The following is a 12112-nucleotide window of genomic DNA, read 5'->3' as shown; positions in this document are numbered from 1 at the left end:
ACTTATAGGGCCCCCTGACTTCCCAGCTCTCTCATCTTGTAGCTACTGTATGAGAGCATCAGTGTTATTTCTCTCAAAAGAGAAAAAGCTAACAGAGGGGAAGGTTTTTGCTGCTGCTCCATTTTCAGAGTAATATCATCATACTAGCTAGCTGTGGGCAAAACAATAATACTGCACAGTACAAGCATTTTCTTCACTACTTAATTGGTTTACAAGGGCATAGTAACAAGTCACTAAATGTTACTCTCAATTGTTTTCATGAGAAGCTGTTTTTGCTTTCTTTGACTGTGGCTAGGATCACACAATCTCCCGTATCAATCTGTGATTAAATTCGACATGTATTGAGACTCAAAACAGAATTTGGAAGGAAAGCTTGTCATTTTCATCTTATTCAAGGTTTAATACTGGCTTTTTTGTTTCCCTCATCAAAGCCTGTAGATAGAACAATGGCCAGCGATTAAATTGAATGTGTTTTTTTGGTTCTTGAAAAATACCTACTTTAATGAGTAAAAACGGATATAAACTGCGTAGAAATTACAACAGTAACAAAATTACCCTGCTAACAATCACTAAAACGATAAGTGAGACCATCAGGGAGCATTGAAAACACTACAGGTATGAGTGCTTGGATGAGCGAACAAGGAGCTAGCAATAGTCCAAACTGCACAATGGCTCAGTACTGTATTAGAGGAGGGTACTCTAAAAGCACATTCTCACAGTGATGTTACAACAGCTACTCTACAGCACAACAAAGCTGAGACAGCACAGCAGTCAGGTCCTCAACAAAAATAGAGGATGAGGGAGGAGGAGAGTGTGAAAAGGCAGAGGCAGGGGATTTTCATTCTGTCTTTATCACCATATTCTGGATAGTTGTCTGTCATCCAGACTGTAGTACAGCAAGCTAAACTCTCTGTCACTTGCTGTTGCACGGCAACTGACAATGAGGGGGGAGGGGGCTGGCCAACATGAGAGAACCTAGTTCAGCTTCTCTGGTATGGGGGAAATCAGAGGGAGAAAGAACACATTATCACACAATCAGAATAAAACTGGGGTAGGCCTATTCATAGGAAAAATAGCCTAGATCTGGAGTCTGCAAGTGCCCAACATGTGGGAATATTGAAAATGTGCTAGCGTATAGGGACTTGGCATAGTCATTGATGTAAGCTATGTCATCCCAATGACATTTTCCATAGAAGACCATTTCAAGAGAATGGGTTTTTGACTGGGTCTCTTCTGTACAGATGACCAATTTTATGGGTTATTCAGAGGTGGTGTGAATCATACCATTGTGACTATAACTACTGTTCCCTGAAGGAGGGAAATTAGGTACAACACAGCTATGGGGACTTTGTGCTCTAGTGCCCTCTACTGAAGAACATTAGATGAACACCGTGCCTCACTGGAAACTCCACCTTCCACAGGTGATAAACCCGAGGCATGGATTCATTCCTTAAATCTGGTACCACTCTTCACCGAGCTCAGAAGTGGGCGGGGCGGAGCCGAACAGGTGTTGTGCCTTGTTTCCCTCCTTACAGGAACAAAAATTATAGTCCTCCCAACAAACCGGGAACATTCCCAGAACATTAGCTAAAATTCCCATTAAGTTCTACAGTAGTAAGGGTTTTATCTCACATTATGATGGTAACCTTCCAAAAATATTCAAAGAATGTTTTTGATAACAAAATGTTTTTGATAACAAAATCTTCATCGTTAATTTTTTTATGAAATATCCTTGGAATGTTCTCCTAACATTCACTAAAATGTTGTGAACAACATCTGTAACAGCCATCACAGAACGTTCCCCAAAAGTTATCTTTAGGTATCCAGGTAATGTAACAACAAAAATTGTAACCAAAATTGTTTATGTGAAAGTTCCCAGAACATTTGTTCGGTTGCGGCAAATGTTCTCATAACACAAAAACGATCCAGTCATGCTGATGATTATACGACGTTTGTATAAAACATTCCCCTGATGTTTCAAGAACATTCCCGGAAAACATTTTGTCTGTTCTTTAAAAGTTTCCAACTTGTTTCTTTAGGTTGTGGGAACAGTCTGGTGGGAATATTGTGGAGACTTCACAAAAGATATGTTCCCAAAACACAAAATACTGTCCAGTTGTGCACATGATTATACAAGGTTTCTTTTAGTGTGCAAAAAACATTCACCTAATGTTACAAGAATGTTCCCAGAAAACATTTTGTCTGTTCTTTAAAGGTTACCAGAATGTTTCATTAGGTTGTGGGAACAGTCTGGTGGGAACATTGTGGGGATATCACAACAGATATGTTCCCAAAACACACAAAAAATAATCAAAATTTCCAAATAAGTCCGTTTTTATGACGTTCATAGTATATTTGCTTTAGATTTAACATAACATTCTATTGGTGTTCATACATTGTATCTTGTCTTGGAGATTCTCAGAACATTTCTAGAACATTTACAAAATGTTATATTTAAGTTTGACCTAATATTCCCAGCATGCAAATTTGTAGCTCCTTAAGCATAAGAAAGCAGATTGGAATGCATCTCCATTATTTCCATCCAGATTTAATGGCAATTTGCATTTGGGGACTGTATTGTAGGCCCACTACAAGGTGACATAGAGACAAATGGCATTTTAATTTCATAGGACATTTGAACAGCATTTAATCATACAAACGTTGGTCTAAACATATACAGCGTAGGTTCAATGGTTGTAAAGATGGGGAGAGGTCTGTTTGTAATAAAGAGATGCTCGGCTTTTTTGACACCGCACTCCACAAAGCAAGTCCTGCTGGCTCTAGTTTTACCTTATGTTGCTTATTGACCAGCCCAGTGTACAGTTGAAGTCGGAAGTTTACAAAGACCTTAGCCAAATACATTTAAACTCAGTTTTTCACAATTCCTGACATTTAATCCGAGTAAAAATTCCCTGTCGTAGGTCAGTTAGGATCACCACTTTATTTGAAGAATTTGAAATGTCAGAATAATAGTGGAGAGAATGATTTATTTCAGCTTTTATTTCTTTCATCACATTCCCAGAGGGTCAGAAGTTGACATACACCCAATTAGTATTTAGTAGCATTGCATTTAAATTGTTGAACTTGTGTCAAACATTTCGGGTAGCCTTCCACAAGCTTCCCACAATAAGTTGGGTGAATTTTGGCCCATTCCTCCTGACAGAGCTGGTGTAACTGAGTCAGGTTTGTAGGCCTCCTTGCTCGCACACGCTTTTTCAGTTCTGCCCACACATTTTCTACAGGACTGAGGTCAGGGCATTGTGATGGCCACTCCAATACGTTGACTTTGTTGTCCTTAAGCCATTTTGACACAACTTTGGAGGTACGCTTGGGGTCATTGTCCATTTGGAAGATCCATTTGCGACCAAGTTTTAACTTCCTGACTGATGTCTTGAGATGTTGCTTCAATATATCCACATAATTTTCCTACCTCATGATGCCATCTATTTTGTGAAGTGCACCAGTCCCTCCTGCAGCAAAGCACCCCCACAACATGATGCTACCACCCTCGTGCTTCACGGTTAGGATGGTGTTCTTTCTACTTTTAAACTCAGACAAAACAGAGATGCTTGTACTAGGTCCCAAGAAACAAAGAAATATTCTGTTAAATCTGACAATTAATCTTGATGGTTGTAAAGTCGTCTCAAATAAAACTGTGAAGGACCTCGGCGTTACTCTGGACCCTGATCTCTCTTTTGACGAACATATCAAGACTCTTTCAAGGACAGCTTTTTTCCATCTACGTAACATTGCAAAAATCTGAAATTTTCTGTCCAAAAATGATGCAGAAAAATGTATCCATGCTTTTGTTACTTCTAGGTTAGACTACTGCAATGCTCTACTTTCCGGCTACCCGGATAAAGCACTAAATAAACTTCAGTTAGTGCTAAATACGGCTGCTAGAATCCTGACTAGAACCAAGAAACTTGATCATATTACTCCAGTGCTAGCTTCCCTACACTGGCTTCCTGTTAAGGCAAGGGCTGATTTCCAAGTTTTACTGTTAACCTATAAAGCGTTACATGGGCTTGCTCCTACCTATCTTTCCGAGTTGGTCCTGCCGTACATACCTACACGTACGCTACGGTCACAAGACGCAGGCCTCCTAATTGTCCCTAGAATTTCTAAGCAAACAGCTGGAGGCAGGGCTTTCTCCTATAGATCTCAATTTTTATGGAATAGTCTGCCTACCCATGTGAGAGACGGAGACTCGGTCTCAACCTTTAAATCTTTACTGAAGACTTATCTCTTCAGTAGGTCATATGATTGAGTGTAGTCTGGCCCAGGAGTGTGAAGGTGAACGGAAAGGCTCTGGAGCAACGAACCGCCCTTGCTGTCTCTGCCTGGCCGGTTCCCCTCTCTCCACTGGGATTCTCTGCCTCTAACCCTATTACAGGGGCTGAGTCACTGGCTTACTGGTGCTCTTTCATGCTGTCCCTAGGAGGGGTGCGTCACTTGAGTGGGTTGAGTTACTGACGTGATCTTCCTGTCTGGGTTGGCGCCCCCCCTTGGTTTGTGCTGTGGTGGATATCTTTGTGGGCTATACTCGGCCTTGTCTCAGGATGGTAAGTTGGTGGTTGAAGATATCCCTCACAGTAAATGTCATTTAATTTAAGATGACAACATAGCATGGCAGCAGCACATGACAACACCGCATGGTAGCAACACAACATGACAACAACATGGTAGCAACACAACATGGCAGCAGCACAATATGGTAGCGAAACAAAACAGGGTACAAACATTGTTGGGCACAGACAACAGCACAAAGGGCAAGAAGGTAGAGACAACAATACATCAGGCAAAGCAGCCACAACTGTCAGTAAGAGTGTCCATGAGTCTTTGAATGAAGAGATTAAGATAAAACTGACCAGTTTGAGTGTTTGTTGCAGCTCGTTCCAGCCGCTAGCTGCCACGAACTGAAAAGACGAGTGACCCAGGGATGTGTGTGCTTTGGGGACATTTGACAAAATGTGACTGGCAGAACGGGTGTTGTATGTGGCGGATGAGGGGTGCAGTATATATCTCAGATAGGGGGGAGTGAGGCCTAAGAGGGTTTTTATAAATAAGCATCAACCAGTGGGTCTTGCGACGGGTATACGGAGATGACCAGTTTACAGAAGAGTATATAGTGCAGTGATGTGTCCTATAAGGAGCATTGGTGGCAAATCTGATGGACGAATGGTAAAGAAAATCTAGCCGCTCGATCTCCCCCTTTAAATAAAGGACTAACCGTGGCTGTCTTTCAAGCAATGGGAACCTCCACAGAGAGGAGAGACAGGTTAAAAAGCTGTATTCTTCTACCTATAATTTTTTTTTAACAACTCTGCATTTCTGCCCAGCCTGACAAGAGTAGCCAAAAGGGTGTTTAGCATCCCAAGTGGCTCTGCAAGTGTGGAGAGGATATTCTCTACTGCTGACCTGCTCTCCAGGCACCATCGCATGAGCCTGAAGCCACTTGTGCTAAAAATTAATTCAAAGGCACCAATGAGTCATTTTTCATTTAATTTGTATTTAGTTCTAAGTCACAGCCTATATGCGCTATTTATAGACTATGATGATTTACTACAATAAAATGCTATTTAAACGCTGGGTGCTTTATGTCCTTACCAGCCTATTTTGTCGCACTTGCAAAAGCTTCACAATGTATTTCTTTGAAGGCTATAGTCTTGAAATAAATGAAATATTATAGCCTAAACAATTCATTTTTGTTCCTTCTTAGGCTCCCTGTCTGGCTCCTGACCTATTTAGAGTGTTTATATGCTGTTTAATATGACATGTAGCCTATTTGAAATGAAGTTACATTCTTCTTACATTCACCTTTTCATGTTTATTCAAATACTGTTCATTCAAATCATATGGTTTGGTTTCAATACTTCAAAACCAAATGGTAGGTCCAAGGTAGTCACAAAAATAGATGGGTGTTGGTTCAATTGTGATTTTAATGAATGAAGCGAATTTTGAGCTGCATTTTTCCCCCCCTGTGAATGCGGAGTGTTTTTTAGCAGAGCGGTTGGACAGGATGTGGAGCACTGCGCTCCATGAGCGATGCGCGGGTTGATGAGCGCGATTCCCAACCGCTCATTTCCACTCACAATCTCTGGTCCAGTCATATGGTCAAGTGCTGCAAAGAAAGACCTATTTAATCTGCACCTGGCTCAGAACAGAGCAGCACGTCTTGCAATTAGAGAGCTAATATCAATACTATGCATGCCAGTCTCTCCCGTCTGAGAGTTGAGGAGAGACTGACTCCATCTCTCCTTTTCTTATAAGAAACATTAATGTGATGGAAATTCCAAATTGTTTGCATAGTCAACTTACACACAGCACTACACACTCTTACCTCACCAGAAATGCCACCAGGGGTCTTTTCACAGTCCCCAGGTCCAGAACAAATTCAAGGAAATGTACGGTATTATACAGAGCCACGAGTGCATGGAACTCCCTTTCATCTTACACACTGTCGGTGATGTATTTATAATTTAAGGCACACTTAACCAGCATGGCTACCACAGCATTCTGCAGCGATACGCCATCCCATCTTGTTCGCGCTTCGTGGGACTATCATTTGTTTTTCAACAGGACAATGACCCAACACACCTCCAGGCTGTGTAAGGGCTATTTTACCAAGAAGGAGAGTGATGGAGTGCTGCATCAGATCAGACAATCATCCGACCTAAACCCAATTTAGATAGTTTGGGATGAGTTGGACCGCAGAGTGAAGGAAAAGCAGCCAACAAGTGCTCAGCATATGTGGGAACTCATTCAAGCCTGTTGTAAAAGCATTCCAGGTGAAGCTTCATAAATAAACGAACATGGAACAAAACAAGAAACACGGGTAGCGTATAGACATGAAACACTGGAACAGAAACAATAACACCTGAGAAAAGAACCAAGGGGAGTGATACAGATATACAGTAGGGGAGGTAATCAAGAAAGTGATGGAGTCCAGGTGAGTGTCATGAGGCGCAGGTGCGCGTAAAGATGGTGGCGGGTGTGCGTAATGATTAGACAACTGGTGACCATGAGCGCCAGAGAGGAGGAGCGGGAGTAGATATGACAGTTTACTAACGTTAGATAGCGTTACTGTAGCTACACTGTACATCTTGTTAACCATGCTAACATATTACTGTAGCCTAATACACTGATCTTACCTGCTAGATATTCCAATCGATGATGATTATCAATGAAAACAGGAAACAACAAAAAATTGTAGATAAAATTGTAGAAAGATAACATTTTTCCATGGTCCTCTTCTAGCGTTTAAAGGTCCCGCCATAGCTCTATCCTCATTGGTCAATTCTTGGTTACTTCTTGGATGCACTGGCGTCTCGGATTGTTTGGTTGAGTGCAATTCTTGGTTACTTCTTGGTTGCAGATGGCGAAATTATTGGTTGTCGCAACCATTTTCTTTTTTCAGTATATGGCCAAACAGGTATTCCATGCTTCCATTTAAGCTTTTATAGACACAACTAACCCAGGGATATACTGGTAACTGGGTTATTCACCATCACTTCAACCATCCTCTTAACATGCTGCTTACGTCTGGGCCCAAGACTATGAATGCTAATCTAGGATCATCCAGAAGCGGTGCTCCTAGTGGCCGGGGACATAGATGCAGGCAAACTTATATCAGTTTTACTTCATTTCTACCAGCACGTCACAGGTGCAACTAGAGGAGAAAAAAAAACTCTGGACCACCTTTACTCCACACACAGAGATGAATACAAAGCTCTCCCTCACCCTCCATTTGGCAAATCTGACCATAATTCTATCCTCTTGATTACTGTACCACCTCAGTCACCGGCTTCATCAATAAGTGCATCGACGACGTCATCCCCACAGTGACCGTACGTACATTTCCCAACCAGAAGTCATGGATTACAGGCAACATCCACACCGAGCTAAAGGCTAGAGCTGCCGCTTTCAAAGAGTGGGACACTAATCCGGAAGCTTATAAGAAATCCCGCTATGCCCTCAGACGAATCATCAAACAGGAAAAGTGTCAACACGGGACTAAGATTGAACCTTACTACACCGACTCTGACACTCGTCGGATGTGGCAGGGCTTGAAAACTATTGCGGACCCCAAAGGGAAACCCAGCTGTGAGTTACCCAGCGACACGAGCCTACCAGACAAGCTAAATGCCTTTTATGCTAGTTTTGTGCTGTTCCGGATGACTGTGTGATCACGCTCTCCGTAGCCAATGTGAGCAAGACCTTTAAACAGGTCAACATTCACAATTCGCATTCTGCCCCAACAGATCCACATATGCCAGAATCTCAATCGCACTCCAAGCTACCCTTTCCCACCTGGACAAAAAGAACACCTCTGTGAGAATGCTGTTCATCATCCTGGACACTCAGCGTTCAACACCATAGTGCCAACAAAGCTCATCACTAAGCCAAGGACCCTGTGACTAAACACCTCCCTCTGCAACTGGATCCTGGACTTCCTGACTGGCCGCCCCCCATGTGGTAAGGGTAGGCAACAACCCATCTGCCACGCTGATCCTCAACACTGGAGCCCCTCAGGGGTGCATGCTTAATCCCCTCCTGTGCTCCCTATTCACCCACAACTGCGTGGCCAAGCACAACTCCAACACCATCATTAAGTTTGCTGATGACACAACAGTGGTAGGCCTGATCACCGACAACGATGAGACAGCCTATAGGAAGGAGGTCAGAGACCTGGCAGTGTGGTGCCACTACAGCAACCTCTCTCTCAATTTGAGCAAGACAAAGGAGCTAATTATGGACTATAGGAAAAGGAGGGCCAAACAGGACTGAAAAGGAGCGGGTCAAGAGTTTCAAGTTATTTGGTGTCCACATCACAAACAAGCTATCATAGTCCAAATACACCAAGACAGGTGTGAAGAGGGCACAACAGCACCTTTTCCCCCTCAGGAGACTGAAAATATTTGTCATCCCCAGATCCTCAAAAAGTTCTACACCTGCACCATCGACAGCCTCCTGACCGGTTGCATCATCGCCTGGTATGGCAGCTGCTCGGCATCTGACTGTAAGGTGCTACAGAGGTTAGTGCGTATGGCCTCGTACATCACTGGGGTCAAGCTTCCTGACATCCAGGACTTATATACTAGGCGGTGTCAGAGGAAGGCCCAAAGAGCTGTCAAAGACTCCAGTCACCCCAAGTCATAGACTGTTCTCTCTGCTACCGCACGGCAAGCTGTACCAGAGCGACCAAAGTCTAGGACCAAAAGGCCCCTTAACAGCTTCTATCCCCAAGCCATATATAGACTGCTGAACAACTAAACTAATCCAATGGTCACCCGGACTATTTACATTGACATTCAGTTTTTACACTGCTGCTACTCGCTCTTTATTATCACTTTACAAATGACATCGACTAACCTGTACCCCCGCACATTGACTTGGTCCTGGTACCCCCTATATATAGCCTCGTTATTGTTATGGAAATTGATTGTGTTACTTTTTGATTGATATAAAAAAAAATACTTCCGTTTATTTACTAAATATTTTATGAACTCTATTTCTTGAACTGCATTGTTGGATAAGGGCTTGTAAGTAAGCATTTCACGGTAAGGTCTACACCTGTTGTATTCGGCGCATGTGACAAATACAATATGATTTGGTTAAAAAGTATGGCTAAAAAGGCAAAAAAAATCCTGAATTCCTGAATGACCATACTACCATAGCTACAGTGCCTTCAAAAAGTATTCACACCCCTTGACTTTTTCCACATATTTGTATTATTTTTTATTTTTTACAAATTAATAAAAAAATGAAAGCTGAAATGTATTGACTCAATAACTATTCAACCCCTTTGTAATGCCAAGCCTAAATAAGTTGCATGGACTCTGTGTGCAATACTAGGGTTTAACGTGATTTTTTTAATGACTACCTCATCTCTGTACCCCACACATTCAGTTATCTGTAAGGTCCCTCAGTTGAGCAGTGAATATCAATCAGTGAATATCAGTTTTTCCAATGCCTTGCAAAAGAAGAGCACCTTTTGGTATTGGTATTGGTATTTCCAATTTTACACTATGAATGGTGTATCAAAACATCCAGTCACTACAGAGATACAGGCGTCCTTCCTAACTCAGTTGCCGGAGAGGTAGGAAACCGCTCAGGGATTTCACCATGAAGCCAATAGTGACTTTAAAATATTTACAGAGTTGAATGAATACAGTGAATGTTCCTGAGTGGCTGAGTTAAAGATTTGAAAAAAAGAATCTACTTGGAAATCTATGACTATGAAGTCCTGAAAATTGAAGTTAAAAGAGGGGATGCTGGCCGGGATGCTGGCCTTCTAGGCAGAGTTGCAAAGAAAAAGCCATATCTCAGACTGGCAAATAAAAATAAAAAGATTAAGATGGGCAAAAGAACACAGACACTGGACAGAGGAACTCTGACTAGAAGACCAGCATCCCGGAGTCGCCTCTTCACTGTTGATGTTGAGACTGGTGTTTTGCGGGGTATTATTTAATGAAGCTGCCAGTTGAAGACTTGTGAGGCGTCTGTTTCTCAAACTAGACACTCTAATGTACTTGTCCTCTTGCTCAGTTGTGCACCGGGGCCTCCCACTCCTCTTTCTATTCTGGTTAGGGCCAGTTTGCGCTGTTCTGTGAAGGGACTAGTACACGGCATTGTACCAGATCTTCAGTTTCTTTGCAATTTCTCGCATGGAATAGCCTTAATTTCTTAGTACAAGAATAGACTGGCAAGTTTTAGAAGAAAGGTATTTCTTTCTAGCCATTTTGAGCCTGTAATCAAACCCACAGATGCTGATGCTCCAGATACTCAACTAGTCTAAAGAAGGCCAGTTTTATTGCTTCTTTTAACAGAACAACAATTTTCAGCTGTGCTAACATAATTGCAAAAGGGTTTTCTAATGATCAATTAGCCTTTTAAAATTATAAACTTGGATTAGCTAACACAACGTGCCATTGGAACACAAGAGTGATGGTTGCTGATAATGGGCCTCTGTACGCCTATGTAGATATTCCATTAACAATCAGTCGTTTCCAGCTACAATAGTAATTTACAACATTAACAATGTCTACAATGTACTTCTGTATGTTATTTTAATGGACAATTAAAAACAAGGACATTTCAAAGTGACCCCAAACTTCTGAATGGTAGTGCACATGAAAAAGGGCATCAGGTCCATGTGAGAGAATTCACTTAGACTGCAGAAGACCGCAAGCAAATGTTTTTGGTTGTTATGGATGCTTATGCTAGATTGGCAGAAATTGTACACATGCAGAGTACTACTTCAGCTAAAACTGTTGAGGTACTCAGAAATCTAGTAATTGCCCACTCCTGTGAAATGAAATCATTCTTAAAATTGAACCGTATCAAGCATACCACGTCACCTGCATATCACCCAGCTTCAAATGGGTTAGCTGAAAGGCTAGTACAACATCTTAAGAAGTCGCTAGCTAAGAACAGAGCAATAGGTGGTATGACGTTACTGCATTGTGTTACTAACTTCCTATGGCTACCTCAACACACCACATACTACTACACGGAAAACGCCAGCAGAGCTGTTCTTAAAGAGACAGGTTCGTACACAACTGTCCCTGGTCGAATCACAGTTCTTGCCGAGTGTATAGGTTGAGGGGGTCACAAATCAACAGTGACAAACTACAGTAGGTCAGATCCTCCTCTGTTGATCAAGAGGTCTTGGTAAAGAATTACAGGGGAGGAGAAAAATGGTTCTGGGTCCTGTCACATACATGGTTAATGTTGAGGGTACCTGTGTGAAAAGACATGTGAATCAGATAATGAACATCACGATGGTTCTCGTTTATGTAGGAGGATCTAGGATGCTGATGACATTGATATGGACAATGCGATCAATGTGCCTCAGAGCACAGCTGCTGAAGCAGTTGAGGTGCCTCCACCACAGCCTCAGAATGTTGTTCTGAGACCCCGTCCTGTCCGTAACAAACGCCCACCACAGAGTCTGGACTTGTAAAAGGACTACTGGAAAAAGACTGTTTGAAAAAAAAAAATGTAAACAAAGTAATTTGTAACAACTTGTTTTGAAGAATCCTCTTACCTGTAAAAGGCAATGTTAAAATGCCGTAAATGGGTTATGTACTGTACTGTACTGTTTTTT

Source organism: Salvelinus alpinus, chromosome 17 (genome assembly GCF_045679555.1).
Source record: "Salvelinus alpinus chromosome 17, SLU_Salpinus.1, whole genome shotgun sequence".
In the NCBI taxonomy this organism is placed as follows: domain Eukaryota; kingdom Metazoa; phylum Chordata; class Actinopteri; order Salmoniformes; family Salmonidae; genus Salvelinus; species Salvelinus alpinus.
The sequence above is the reverse complement of the archived record's forward strand: the minus strand, read 5'-3'. Positions refer to the sequence as shown.